Raw genomic sequence first — 12,647 nt, 5'->3', positions numbered from 1 at the left:
TCCTCCCCCCCTATAGCCACCTCAGCCCTGGGAGAATTCCAGGTTAAGTGAAACAGAGGCAAAGGCTTTGAGCTGGCCTTTCAGAGAACCACCAGAGAGGTCAAAACAAAGAACCACAATTCTTGGAGAATAAAGTCTGTTCTCCTGCCTCTAGTACTGGTACTTATACCAGGCAGGCTGTTGTCTTCAAGGCCAACACCCAGCCGGGAGCAGGAGATGCATCCAGGATAAATTAAAATGCCACAAAACTCTCTTACTGAGATTCGGCTTTTTCCCCTTAATTGTGTGCCCCTCTTTGCTACAAACTTGTGACTAATATCCATAGTTCCAAGAAAGTTAATTTCAAAAGCCTTCTGTGAGTTTATTTATTGCTTTTGTGTATGAAAGGACTTGGGAGTCCCCTACCCTGCCATTTCTGGTGGCATCACTCTAGAATCGTAACCTTTCACTCTCAGACATACCCCAGCTGCATGATAAATTACATGGCCCTGCTAATTATTCAGGGCATACACTTTGCAATCAGTCTGTTCTCACTACAAATCCTGCCTCTGCCACCTCTTTGCTGAATGACCATGGCAAAGTTGCTTAATCTCTCTCTGAATTCCAAATCCTTTAACTTAAGATGGGGTAATAAACACAACTCGAAGAGTTATATTTATGAACAAATGGTGCCACTTCTGGCACTATAATTTAAGGTATAAAGTTTATGGTACAACGTGGGTTTCCCTGTCTTTACTACTGAAATCTGAAACCTCAAGGGACATGGTTAAGGCAGGTATTGTTAATGGAAGGGGAAGGAGGTGGGAATCATATGAAATCGTGTATTTTAAAATTCAACATAAAAAAGTAAGTTATAGGGGCGCCTGGGTGGCTCAGTCGGTTAAGCGTCCGACTTCAGCTCAGGTCACGATCTCGCGGTCTGTGAGTTCGAGCCCCGCGTCGGGCTCTGGGCTGATGGCTCAGAGACTGCAGCCTGCTTCTGATTCTGTGTCTGTCTCTCTCTCTGCCCCTTCCCCGTTCATGCTCTGTCTCTCTCTGTCTCAAAAATAAAAATAAAACGTTTAAAAAAATTAAAAAAAAAAAAGTAAGTTATAGGGGCACTTGGGTGGCTCAGTCAGTTGAGCATCAGACTTCGGCTCAGGTCATGATCTCACAGTTCTTGAGTTCGAGCACCGCATCAGGATCAGTGCTGATAGCTCAGAACCTGGAGCCTGCTTCAGATTCTGTGTCTCCTTCTCTTTCTGCCCTCCCCCACTAACACTCTGTCTCTCTCTCTCTCAAACAATAAACATTAAAAAAAAAACTTTTTTTTAAGTAAGTTATAAACAGTGTATGTAATATGGTCTCATTTCAAGGAAAAAAAGGCATACATATCCACACAAAAGTATCTGGAAGGATAGGCATTAAGTAATTAAGAAGGGTCATCATTAGACAGAGGAAATATGGTGTTCTTAGCTTCTCATTTTTCTTAGCTACTTATATTTTCTCATTTTTATGTACATTTATTGCTTTTGAAATTTTTAAAAATGCTTATGAAATATAGTAATAAGATCCCTCTCCTATTTATCTCCAGAAACCCAGTAAATCAATTTTACTTTAAGAAATAAAGTCCTGTGCAAAAGTCAGTTATAGCAAAACAGCATGTTATAGGATGGGCTGGTGTCCAGAAGTCCTGGGTCCTAGTTCTGTCTTGCACTAGCTACCTGGTAACTTGAGTACCTTTTTGAGCTTCAGTTTCCTAGAAGATGAAAACTATCATAATAATACAGCATTCCACTTTTTCCCTATGCTGTGCCAATAGCAAGACATCAAGAAGAAAAGTGCCAGAGAGACACAAACATACATATTTGAAAGGCTACACACTTAGAACCCTGGATCTCAAATGTTCATGTACATCAGAATCGCCTAGAAAAGTTAAGACTCAGACTGCAGGCCTCATCTCAAGAATTTTGATAGGGGTGCCTGGGTGGCTCAGTAGGTTAAGCATCTGACTTCGGCTCAGGTCATGATCTTGCACTCCGTGAGTTCGAGCCCCGCATCAGGTTCTGTGCTGACAGTTCGGAGCCTGGAGCCCGCTTCAGATTCCGTGTCTCCCTCTCTCTGACCCTCCCCCGTTCATGCTCTCTGTCTCAAAAATAAATAAACATTAAAAAAAATTTTTTTTAAAAAAGGAATTTTGATAGATCTGGGTGGAGCCCAAGATTTATTTACAAATTCCCAGAGGGTGCTGATGATGCTGGTCTGGGAACCACGTGTTAAGAACCACTGAACTAGAGGCAAAGGGGAAAAAAGTTCTTTAGGTTCAAGTTCCACATCCTCTCCCTTACTTCTGTGACCTTGGGCAAATCTCTTAATCTATCTGCTCTTGAGTTTCTTTACCAAGAAAAAGCATATTATAATTCCTGCTAATAAGTACCATCTGCCCCCAAGATTTTTATGAGGATTCAATGATTTAAATGCGTGAAAGGAATACATAAACTCTACTGAATTATGCAAATGGCGTCAATTATATAAGTAAGGCAACTAAAGTAACTAGAATTTAAATTATTTTTATTTTAGGAAATACATCTTAGACACAGATGTCTGTCAGTTTAGATTCCCAACAATGAAGATGCATGCTTCTAGAAAGCATGTCTAAGATTTGAGTACTTTGCCACTGTTGGAGATAACAGGGTCTTGGTTAAATACCATGATGTGAGCGTGTAAATAATAATAATAAACCACATCAGAGTTAAAACTTATTGAACACTTGCTAGTTACCAGGCACTGAGGTAATTTAAATCTCACGATCCTATGAAGTAGCTGCTATAATAATTCCCAAGTGTAGCTAAGGAAGTTTAGGCTTCAAATGGTCAAATAACTTGCTCAGGGCCACATAGTCAAGATCAGAAGGAGTTTTAAATAATACAGTTACAATGCTATTTGTTGATTCACTTAATTTAGACATTATTCATTAATTCAGTGCCCAGAATAGTCTAACTCAATGTAGTTATTATGAGTTATTTGCTAAGGGATTACTCCCGATTAGATTTGATTTGGATTTAGAGCTCTTATACCCGCCGAACCCCCAATTCTCCTCTCCCCCCCAACATAGGTGCATCACAATTTTAATTTCTCAATACTTAATGTTTACTGTACTATGATTATGTTTCTCTACTTGTTCTATTTTATTTTTTCCAGAGTGAATGCAGTCCCCGTGACTTTCTACATGCATCTTCTTAATATTTCTTCATAGTTCACTTTCAGGGATGGAGTGCAACATGAGACAAGAATCTAAGGAAAGACAGATTTCTTGGGACCCCAATATAAAAGATACAAGAGAAGGGGGATCTAGTTCCCCACTCAAACCATTTTTCTCTGTTAAAATATTATGTTCTATTTCTAGTTTCACCTACTTCTAACCCTGACCTAACCTGAATTTTACAGAAAGACCAATAAATCTCATTTACCTTTAGTTCCCTTATTTTATTCAATACAAACTACATTCCAAGCCTAATCTAGCCAATTTTTTTTAAGTAGGCTCCACACTGGGCATGGAACCCACCATGGGGCTTGAACTCACGGCGCTGAGATCAAGACCTGAGCTGAAATCAAGAGTTGGAAACTTAACTGACTGAGCCACCCAAGCAACCCCAATTTTTAAGCTATAAAATTATTCTGATTCCTGAACCTTTCAACCTACAAAACTCTCAGTTGATACATCTAATCTTTCTTTAATAGAACACTGTATAGAGTCCTTGATGCTGACTTTCCAGCATCATAGGACTTAAATCCAACTACCAATACATGTGCTAAGAAAACCTAGTTACTGGCATAAATACACAAAGTACTATATCCTACTTCTTTTTTGCTTTTTAAAAATTTTTGATACATATACTCAAAGTATATATAATTTTTCGCTTAACCAACTGAGCCACCCAGGCGCCTCACTAATGTATATATAATTTTTCGTAAACAAATAACTAATAACATACATCTTTTTTAATGGATGTATACAATCCCTTGTCTTTTATTTCTCTCCTTTATCTTTGGCTACATCATGTATATGCCACATGCAGGCACCTAAAACAGTTTCTTCATGTTCTTCTAAATTTTACATCTGTGTGCATTAAAATTCAGTGAGTCGAGGGGCACCTGGCTGACTCAGTCGGTAGAGCACGTGACTCTTGATCTCTGGGTCATGAGTTCAAGCCCCACATTGAGCATAGAGTCTACTTAAAAGAAATAAATAAATAACAAAATTCAATGAATCAAGCTCCATTAACACTGATATGCATGGCCTGTCAGAGTGCAGACTGTACCCCTTTCTGAAAGGTTTCTCAGGAGAGACCAAAGGGTGCTGTCACCTGAATTACTGCCCTCTGATTTAGCTGGTAATTAACTTCTCCAAATATCTGCTGTATTGGATCATAGAGCTTCAGGACCAGGGAAAATCTAAGACCAATTTCCAGATGCCTGATGGCAACTCATATTTCTATAGCAACTGAGCATTTGAAAAAAAAAAATTCCATATGCATTATCCCATTTTGGGTTTACAGAACACCTTAAGAGTTGATATTTTGACTTCTCACTTTGCAGATAAGGACTTGTCATTCAGTACATGGTATAACTTTAACCACACCACGCTGTACTCTCTGGATTTGGGATAATGTCAGCTTTACATTATCATGTTCTGGTGAATATTTTGGGATTGCCTATATCAAAAAGGAGATTAAATTTCTGAAGCAAAATACATGTCCAGACCCAAGAAATGTAACACAAAAATTTTGATCTCTAAATGTATGAAAAGGTTGTAAGCAGTAAAAAGTCCAGGCCTTGACCATTTCCTCTAACCACCCTGATCTCTAAAACACTGTCCAACTCATCTGACTCCTAACAAACCTTGGCAGTAGTGAGATGAGTAAAACACAGGAAACAGTTCAGTGGGGGCAGCTGCTCCCACCTGGCTTCCCACCTGGAGGAGAATTGATGCAGAAAACCCCTCTACGGTGACAGAGTTAATCCTCGGGGACTCCACAAGGCAGCCAAGGCTCCAGCCCACCTCTCCCAGGGTGCACCGTGTGGGGAGGTTGGTCTGGATTGCTCTCATATTTCTTACTTCTCAGCTTCACACTCCCATTTGCCGCTTCATCAGACGTTTCTCATTGGTGGATCTTGGCAACCGCTCTATTATTACCCCTAAGATACTGATGAACTTTGTGTCAGAGAAAAACACCATTTGTGGACAGCATGTCACAGCTCTGTCCCTTGCTTGTGTTCGTCATGGCTGACGGGGACATGCTGACCATGACACTTTGTCATTGCCATCAAGGCAGTTCCCTGTTGGTAGTTGTAGGATTTGTAATGGGACTGAATGGCGCACAAACAGACCCTATGCCTTGTATGAAGATTGTCCTTTTGTGAGCTATTCATCAGACATTACTTCTCTCATATACTAGCATGTATGATATTGATATGACAATTTTCCTTTTGGCTTAATTCAACACCAGAATCACTAGAGTGACAATCTCTGTGTCCTAGGCCTTTTCTCTCCAGCATCCTCCACATCAGCTCCACAGAGAGCAAGTCCAAAGCCTTCAACAAAAGCTCTGAGATTTTTCTATGGGCCTGATGCATTCATGCATCTCCCTTTTCACTCTCAGGTCACTTGCCATAGGAGAAGCCAGCTCCTATGTAGTGAGAACACTCAGTCGGCCCTATGGGGAGTCATGTGGTGAGGAAGTGAAGCTGCCTGACACAGCGAGGCTTTCTCCCAACAGCCACGTGAGTGAGCCATCTGGAATGCAAATCATCCAACCCCACTCAAACCTTCATATGACCAGAGCCCCAGCCAATCTGTTGACTTTAACCTTGTGAGAACCAGACCAGCCCAACTAAGCTGGTACCAAACCCTAGACCTACAGAAACTAAGGGATAATAAACCTTTGTTTGTTACACAGAAATAATTAATGCACATATGAAGAGATACTCAACTTGTTCATGGATCAAGAGAAATGCAAATTGATGTAATGAGATATCACTTTATAGCACCAGTTCATTTTAATCTCAATTTGCACTCATAAAAAATATCAAGGACCCAAAGAGCTTTTGTACATGTGAGTTACATCAATTGATATTTACCATGTTAGAAACGAAAATGGGAAATCTTTATTTTATTCATGTATTTGAAAATAAAATCATAAATCCATCCCATATTAACACAAATATTTTTGTGAAAAATAAGTATATTTTCCAAAATAAAATAAAAACTTAGTGAGAAAAGTGGCCCTGTTTTACAATTTTGCAAATCTCTGAATATCTGGTTTGGTAGAAGATAGAAGGAATCTCATATCTGCCTTGGCAATCAGTCCATTGAAATATCACATATTATGCAGCCTCTGGAAAATACTACTACACTCTCATGCAAGAATGGGAGTTCAAAGACCAAATAGTGTCTTGATATTAGTACGGAAATAGTTTTGACCTTGTGGACCCCTTAAAAGCTCCTCAAGTACTCTCAGGGGTTCCTGGACCACACTTTGAGAACCTCTGCTTTACATTCAACAGATTGACCCAAAAATATTTTTTTATGTTTATTTATTTATTCTGAGAGTGAGAGAGAGAGTGCAAGTGCATGAGTGGGGGGAAGGGCAGAAAGAGAGGGAAGGAAAGAATCCCAAGCAGGTTCACACTGTCAGCGCAGAGTCTGACACGGGGCTCAATCTCACAACCCTGGGATCACACGCTGAGCTGAAATCAAGAGTCAGATGCTTACGGGGCACCTGGGTGGCTAGTCAGTTAACATCTGGCTTTGGCTCAGGTTATGATGTCAAGGTTTGTGAGTTCAAGCCCTGTGTCAGGCTCAGAGCCTGGAGCCTGCTTCAGATTCTGTGTCTCCCTCTCTCTCTGCCCCTCCTCTCTCTCTCTCTCTCTCTCTCTCTCTCAAAAATAAATAAACATTAAAAAATTTTAATAAAATAAAAATAAAAGAATCGGATGCTTAACCAACTGAGCCACCCAGGCACCCCCAGACTGACAAAAATTTTAAGTTGAATGGTACTGTCGGTGAAGATGTGGGAATATAAGAAACTTTATGCACCACAGCCATTCTAGAGAGCAATACGAAACTGCTTAAGACAAGGTAACTATATGCTGCCCTATGACCTAAAATTCCAAGGTCCTGGTTACATACGCCAATTGAATTGTCTTGAAGGACCACAAGGGGAAATGTACATTTTCTATGGAACAGGAGGGCAAGCAAAATGAGTGTTCATCAACAGGCAAATGAGGTAAAATGAAGTATTCTGCTGCAGTAGAAACAACAGATTAGCTGTGAACATAGCAATATGTATCAACTTTAGAGGTACAGGGCTCAGTCAAAATAAAAAGAAACAATGAGATTTAAACACAGGGCGCCTGGGTGGCTCAGTTGGTTGGGCATCAGACTTCAGCTCAGGTTCTGATCTCACTGTTTGGGTTCAAGACCTGTGCTGGGCTCTGTGTTAATGGCTCAGAGCCTGGAGCCTGCTTAGGATTCTGTGTCTCCCTCTGTCTCTGCCCCTCGCCTGCTGTTTCTCTCTCTCAAAAATAAATAAACATTAAAAAAAAAAACATTTTTTTTTTAAAAATGAGATTTAATGGGGCGCCTGGGTGGCGCAGTCAGTTAAGCGTCCGACTTCAGCCAGGTCACGATCTCGCGGTCCGTGAGTTCGAGCCCCGCATCAGGCTCTGGGCTGACGGCTCAAAGCCTGGAGCCTGTTTCCGATTCTGTGTCTCCCTCTCTCTCTGCTCCTCCCCCGTTCATGCTCTGTCTCTCTCTGTCCCAAAAATAAATAAACGTTGAAAAAAAAAATAAAATAAAAAATAAAAATGAGATTTAAAACAAAATCACTTATGAATATTTATAGTACATAGGTTTTTGGGTAAAGCTCAGTCATGTCATGTCATGTCATGGCAGGGAAATGTTTCTGCAAGCAACAGAAAAGGCTATATTAATTACAAAACATTATGTTTTGTTATCAGGATATCAGGAAGCTATGCAGAAAATGAGGACACGATGAATTAAACTTCAAGAGGGGACAGAACCATTTCAAGGTAAGAGTACAATCTCTAGGCATTTTCTGTTTCCGGATGCCAGCTCACTATTGGTTTTGGTCTAGGCGAAGGGCCTATGTTGGGGTTAAAATGAACCGTCAGGGCTGTTGTTATGAGGGTGGAACAACAATTGGAAATTTGAGGGACTTAAACACATTCCTACTCTTCCCCACAGGACATTTACTGAGTATTGGTGGACTAGACCAAAAGTGAAATCTCCCCCACTAGCGATAATTAGGAAACAAAGACACTGCACAGGGAGTGAGCCTGCATTGAACTCACTGATACAAATTTACTGAATCAGTCTCTCCTTCAAAACATGTGCCAGATTGTGAGACTAACATACAGTGGGAGGTTAAATAATTAAACTGAAATCCCCTAAAGAGGATAATAGACTCTCTCACAATCCTTCAGAGATTAAGAGGACCCAACAAACTCTCAATCAAAAACCTGGAAAGATCAGGCTTTCAGAACAAAAAAAACAAAAAAACAAAAACAAAAAACAAAAAAAAAACTGACTGCAGAATGAATCTTACTAAAACTCCAGCACAGACCTAACTCGCCTCAGTCCCCGATGAAATTCAATGATCAACGTCTGGCCCTGTGTGTCTGACGAAAGAAAAAGGAAGCATCTCTGGCAAAAGATAGCCTTACCTAGCATCTCTGGTTCTTACAGTTCTTTTATCTACAATGTTCAGCATATAGTGCAAAACTGCAAGGAGATAAAATCATATGCAAAAAAGAGACAGTAGAAGCAGGTCTACAGATCACCCCAGTTCTGGAGTTAGTAACAAGGATTTTAAAATAACTCTGGTTAATAGGCTCAAGAAAATCGAGAAGGGATGAATTAAAGTGTGGAGATTTTCACCAGAAAACTAGGATCGTTAAAAAAAAAATGAAATGGAATTTTCTGGAGTGACAATAACATTCTAATCTTGAGTGGGTGTGGATTACACTGGTGTATGCATTTGTCAAACTCTGTATGCAGGTTTAAGCTTTGTGCATCAATGTATCAATTTTATCTTGAAAGAAACAAGCTGCCTGTGTCTTCCCCTCTCTCTGCCCCTCCCCCACTTCCTCTCTCTCTCTCTCTCTCTCTCTCTCTCTCAAGGGTAGACATTAAAAAAAAAAACCTAAAAAAAAAAAAAAAGGCAGGGGTGCACCTAGGTGGCTCACTCTGTTAAGTGTCAGACTTCTGCTCAGGTCATGACTCATACACGGTTCTTGAGTTCGAGCCCCGTGTTGGGCTCGGTGCTGACAGCTCAGAGCCTGGAGCCTGCTTAGCATTCTGTGTCTCCCCCTCTCTCTGCCCCTCCCCTGCTGGCCCTCTGTCTCTCTCTCTCAAGAATAAACATTAAATATATACATATATTTATATATAATAAAAAAAGAAAGAAACAAGCTGCAAATATTGAAGTATAATTAGCGATGTGCATGCTGAAGTATTTAGGGACAAGTATGTGAATATTTGCCATTTGCTTTGACATGTACCCAGAAAAATAACACAGATTGAAGGGTAGATAGAGGGATGAATAGATAGATGTGCAAAAAATCAAGCAGAGTAAAATATACTAATGGTAGAAGCATCACAGATATTCACTGTATATTCTTTTCAACCTTGATTTATATTTAAATGCTTTCATAATAAAATATCGATGCAATTTAATAAGAAGATATTATAAATATCAGTATGTGAAATAAAGTTGACAGTTTGGATGAAAGATGGACAATTTCCTCGAAAATTTAACTAATCCCCTATAGTGTTTTAAAATATTCCACAATTTTTTTTTTGACACTCCTTTCAAAATGTGGAGCCTAATTTCCTTGAATATGGGCTGGATTTCATGGCTTCCTTCTACTGAATACGAAAAAAATAGAAACAGCCATTGTGACTTCAGAGGTGAGGTCACAAAAGGCAGCACAGCTTCCTATTTGTTCTCTCTCTTGGAGCATCTGCTCTGCGAAAACCAGCCGCCATGTTGCCCTGTAGAGAGGCCCACATGGTAAGAAACTAAGGCCTCTGCCAACACCTAACAAGGAACTGAGACTCCAGCCAGTAATCACTGGGCGAGCTTGGATTTGGATCCTCTAGTCCCACTGAAGGCTTTGGTTGCCTGCAACCCTAACTGACATCTTGACTATAACCTCATGAGAGACTTTGAATCAGAACAACCCAGCTAGGCTGCTCTTAAATTTCTGATCTACAGAATCTTTGAGATGAACTTTGGGCAACAAAGCCTTTCTAGAGAGCAGTATGATACCACTTAAGACAAGTTAAGTATATGCTGTCCTGAGACTTAAAGATTCTAAAAGCAAAGTGAGTGGTCATCAACAGGCAAATGAGGAGATAAAATGAAATAATATGCTTGCTGTTTTAAACCTTCACTTTTAGTACAGTTTTATTGCAGCAATAGAAAAGTAGTGCATTTAAGCTAGTAGAAGAGAGAACCGAAAATCTGAATAGTCAAATATTTATCAAGGAAACTGAGTCCATTAACTAAAACTTCACCACAAAGAAAACCCCAAGCCCACATGGCTTCACTAATAAATTCTTCCGAATATTTAGTGGAGAGAACTGACATCAATCTTGCACAAACGTTCCCAGATAACAGATAAAGAAACACTTTCTAATTCGTTTAGTGAGGCCAGCATAATGTGCCAAAGCCCTCACAAAAAAGAAAAATTAAATCAAGCTTGCTCTTTTTCGTAAATATAAATGCAAAATCTTTAACAAAAGTTCAGCAAACTGAAACCACCCCAAAATTGAGGATATGATGTAGAGCAAAAGAAGCCAGACACACTGGGTGTTGTGTGTAAGTGATAAATCATGGGAATCTAACCCCAAAACCAAGAGCACCCTGTATACACTATATGTTAACCAACTCGACAATAAATTGTATTTAAAAAAAAAAAGAAGCCAGACACAAAAGAATATATACATATGATTCCATTTCTAGAAAGTATAAAGAAGACAAAACTAATTTATACCATTAGAAGTAGGGGCGCCTGGGTGGCTCATTTAAGCGACCGACTTCAGCTCAGGTCATGATCTCACGGTTCGTGGGTTCGAGCCCCACATCGAGCTCTGTGCTGACAGCTTGGAGCTTAGAGCCTGCTTTGGATTCTGTGTCTCCCTCTCTGCCCCTGCCCCTCTCATGCGCGCGCGCTCTCTCTCTCTCTCTCTCTCTTTCAAAAATAAATAAACATTAAAAAATTAAAAAAAAAAAGAAGTTAGCATAATGATTACCCTTTGGGAAATGATACTTAGGAAGCACTTCTGGTGGGGGTTGCACCTGGGTGGCTCAGTTGGTTAAGAGTCTGACTTCAGCTCAGGTCACTATCTCGTGCTTCATGGGTTCGAGCCCCACGTCGAGCTCTGTGCTGACAGCTCAGAGCCTGGAGCCTGCTTCAGATTCTGTGCCTCCCTCTCTCTCTGCCCCTCCCCCGCTTGTGCTGTGTGTCTCGCTGTCTCTCAAAAATGAATAAACATTATTTTTTAAAAAAAGGAAGCATTTCTGGGGGTGTTAGTAAGGTTCTATTTTTTGATCAGAAGAAAGTTTATTGAACATTATGCTTATGATATATGCATATTAATGTATGTATATACTTCTCCAAAATGTAAACTGATTTAGGCAAAAGAAAATACACGCATACAAACCAATAATAAACATTGGCAAAAACACACATTATGAAAAGATTCAGAAATAGGAGTGTGGAAATACTAATGGGGAATAGGAAAGGATCTTTTCTCCTGTTCCCATGCCTGTCTCATTCCATTCAGCAAACACAGGGCAGCTCTAAATCAGAGTTGGCCTCTAACCTGGAGATGGAGAGAGAGGCAGGCCCAGTCTAAACATTTGTGAGCCCAGGAAAAACAGTTTAAATAGAAGGCCACATACCATATACCTATACATTTTAAAGTTATAGATCAAGCTAACAAACTGTTAAATAAAATATGTTCTGTCTGTCTGCCTTCACACACACACACACACACACACACACACACACACACACACACACCCTTCATAATGATCAGGAATGCCAGTTTTGAATTTAGAATCCCCAGACTCCTCAGATCCCTTCTTCCCAAACCAGCTAAGTCCCACATTGCAAGAAGTCTCACGATTGCATGTGTGGGCATCCCACGACTTCTAAATTCTATCCAAATCCCCACAACAAGCCATTTTTTAGGCCCAGGAGTGCACACCACCAGCATGATCTACCCTTGGGAGGATGAGGATGCACCTGAGGAAAAGACCTGTACAGGCCCTGGAAGCAGGATGGGGCCACCTGGAGGGGGAATCACAGTGTCTCAGGCACTAGAAGAGTGGTCTAGAGCAGGTGCATGTGCTCTGAAAGGTCACAGCTCCTTAGCCCCATGGACACTTAGCCTGTGAGAAGGATTCAGCCAGAGGCAGCCAGTGTGAAGACCAAGGTCAGGGCCTCTCTTTGCCAAGTCTAGAAGTAGCACCAGAGACAAGAGTAAGTACCCTGTGCTTTTCCACCCACCCAACTCCGCCAAACTGAAATAGAGTTGACATTTGCTCTACACTTTATACTTTGCAAAGCACCTT

The 12,647-nt window shown here is 40.5% G+C and overlaps 1 protein-coding gene across 1 annotated transcript in view; it reads right to left on the bottom strand.

Moving 5' to 3' along the window:
• SIAE (sialic acid acetylesterase) overlaps positions 1-12,647 on the bottom strand; it is a 112,361-nt gene that overhangs the window by 34,105 nt on the left and 65,609 nt on the right. The gene's annotated exons all lie outside the window — the stretch shown is intronic.

The sequence above is a fragment of the Puma concolor genome, chromosome D1 (genome assembly GCF_028749965.1).
Source record: "Puma concolor isolate L17-30 chromosome D1, mPumCon1.1.hap2, whole genome shotgun sequence".
Classification (NCBI taxonomy): Eukaryota; Metazoa; Chordata; class Mammalia; order Carnivora; family Felidae; genus Puma; species Puma concolor.
This window is presented reverse-complemented; position numbering and strand designations above follow the sequence as displayed.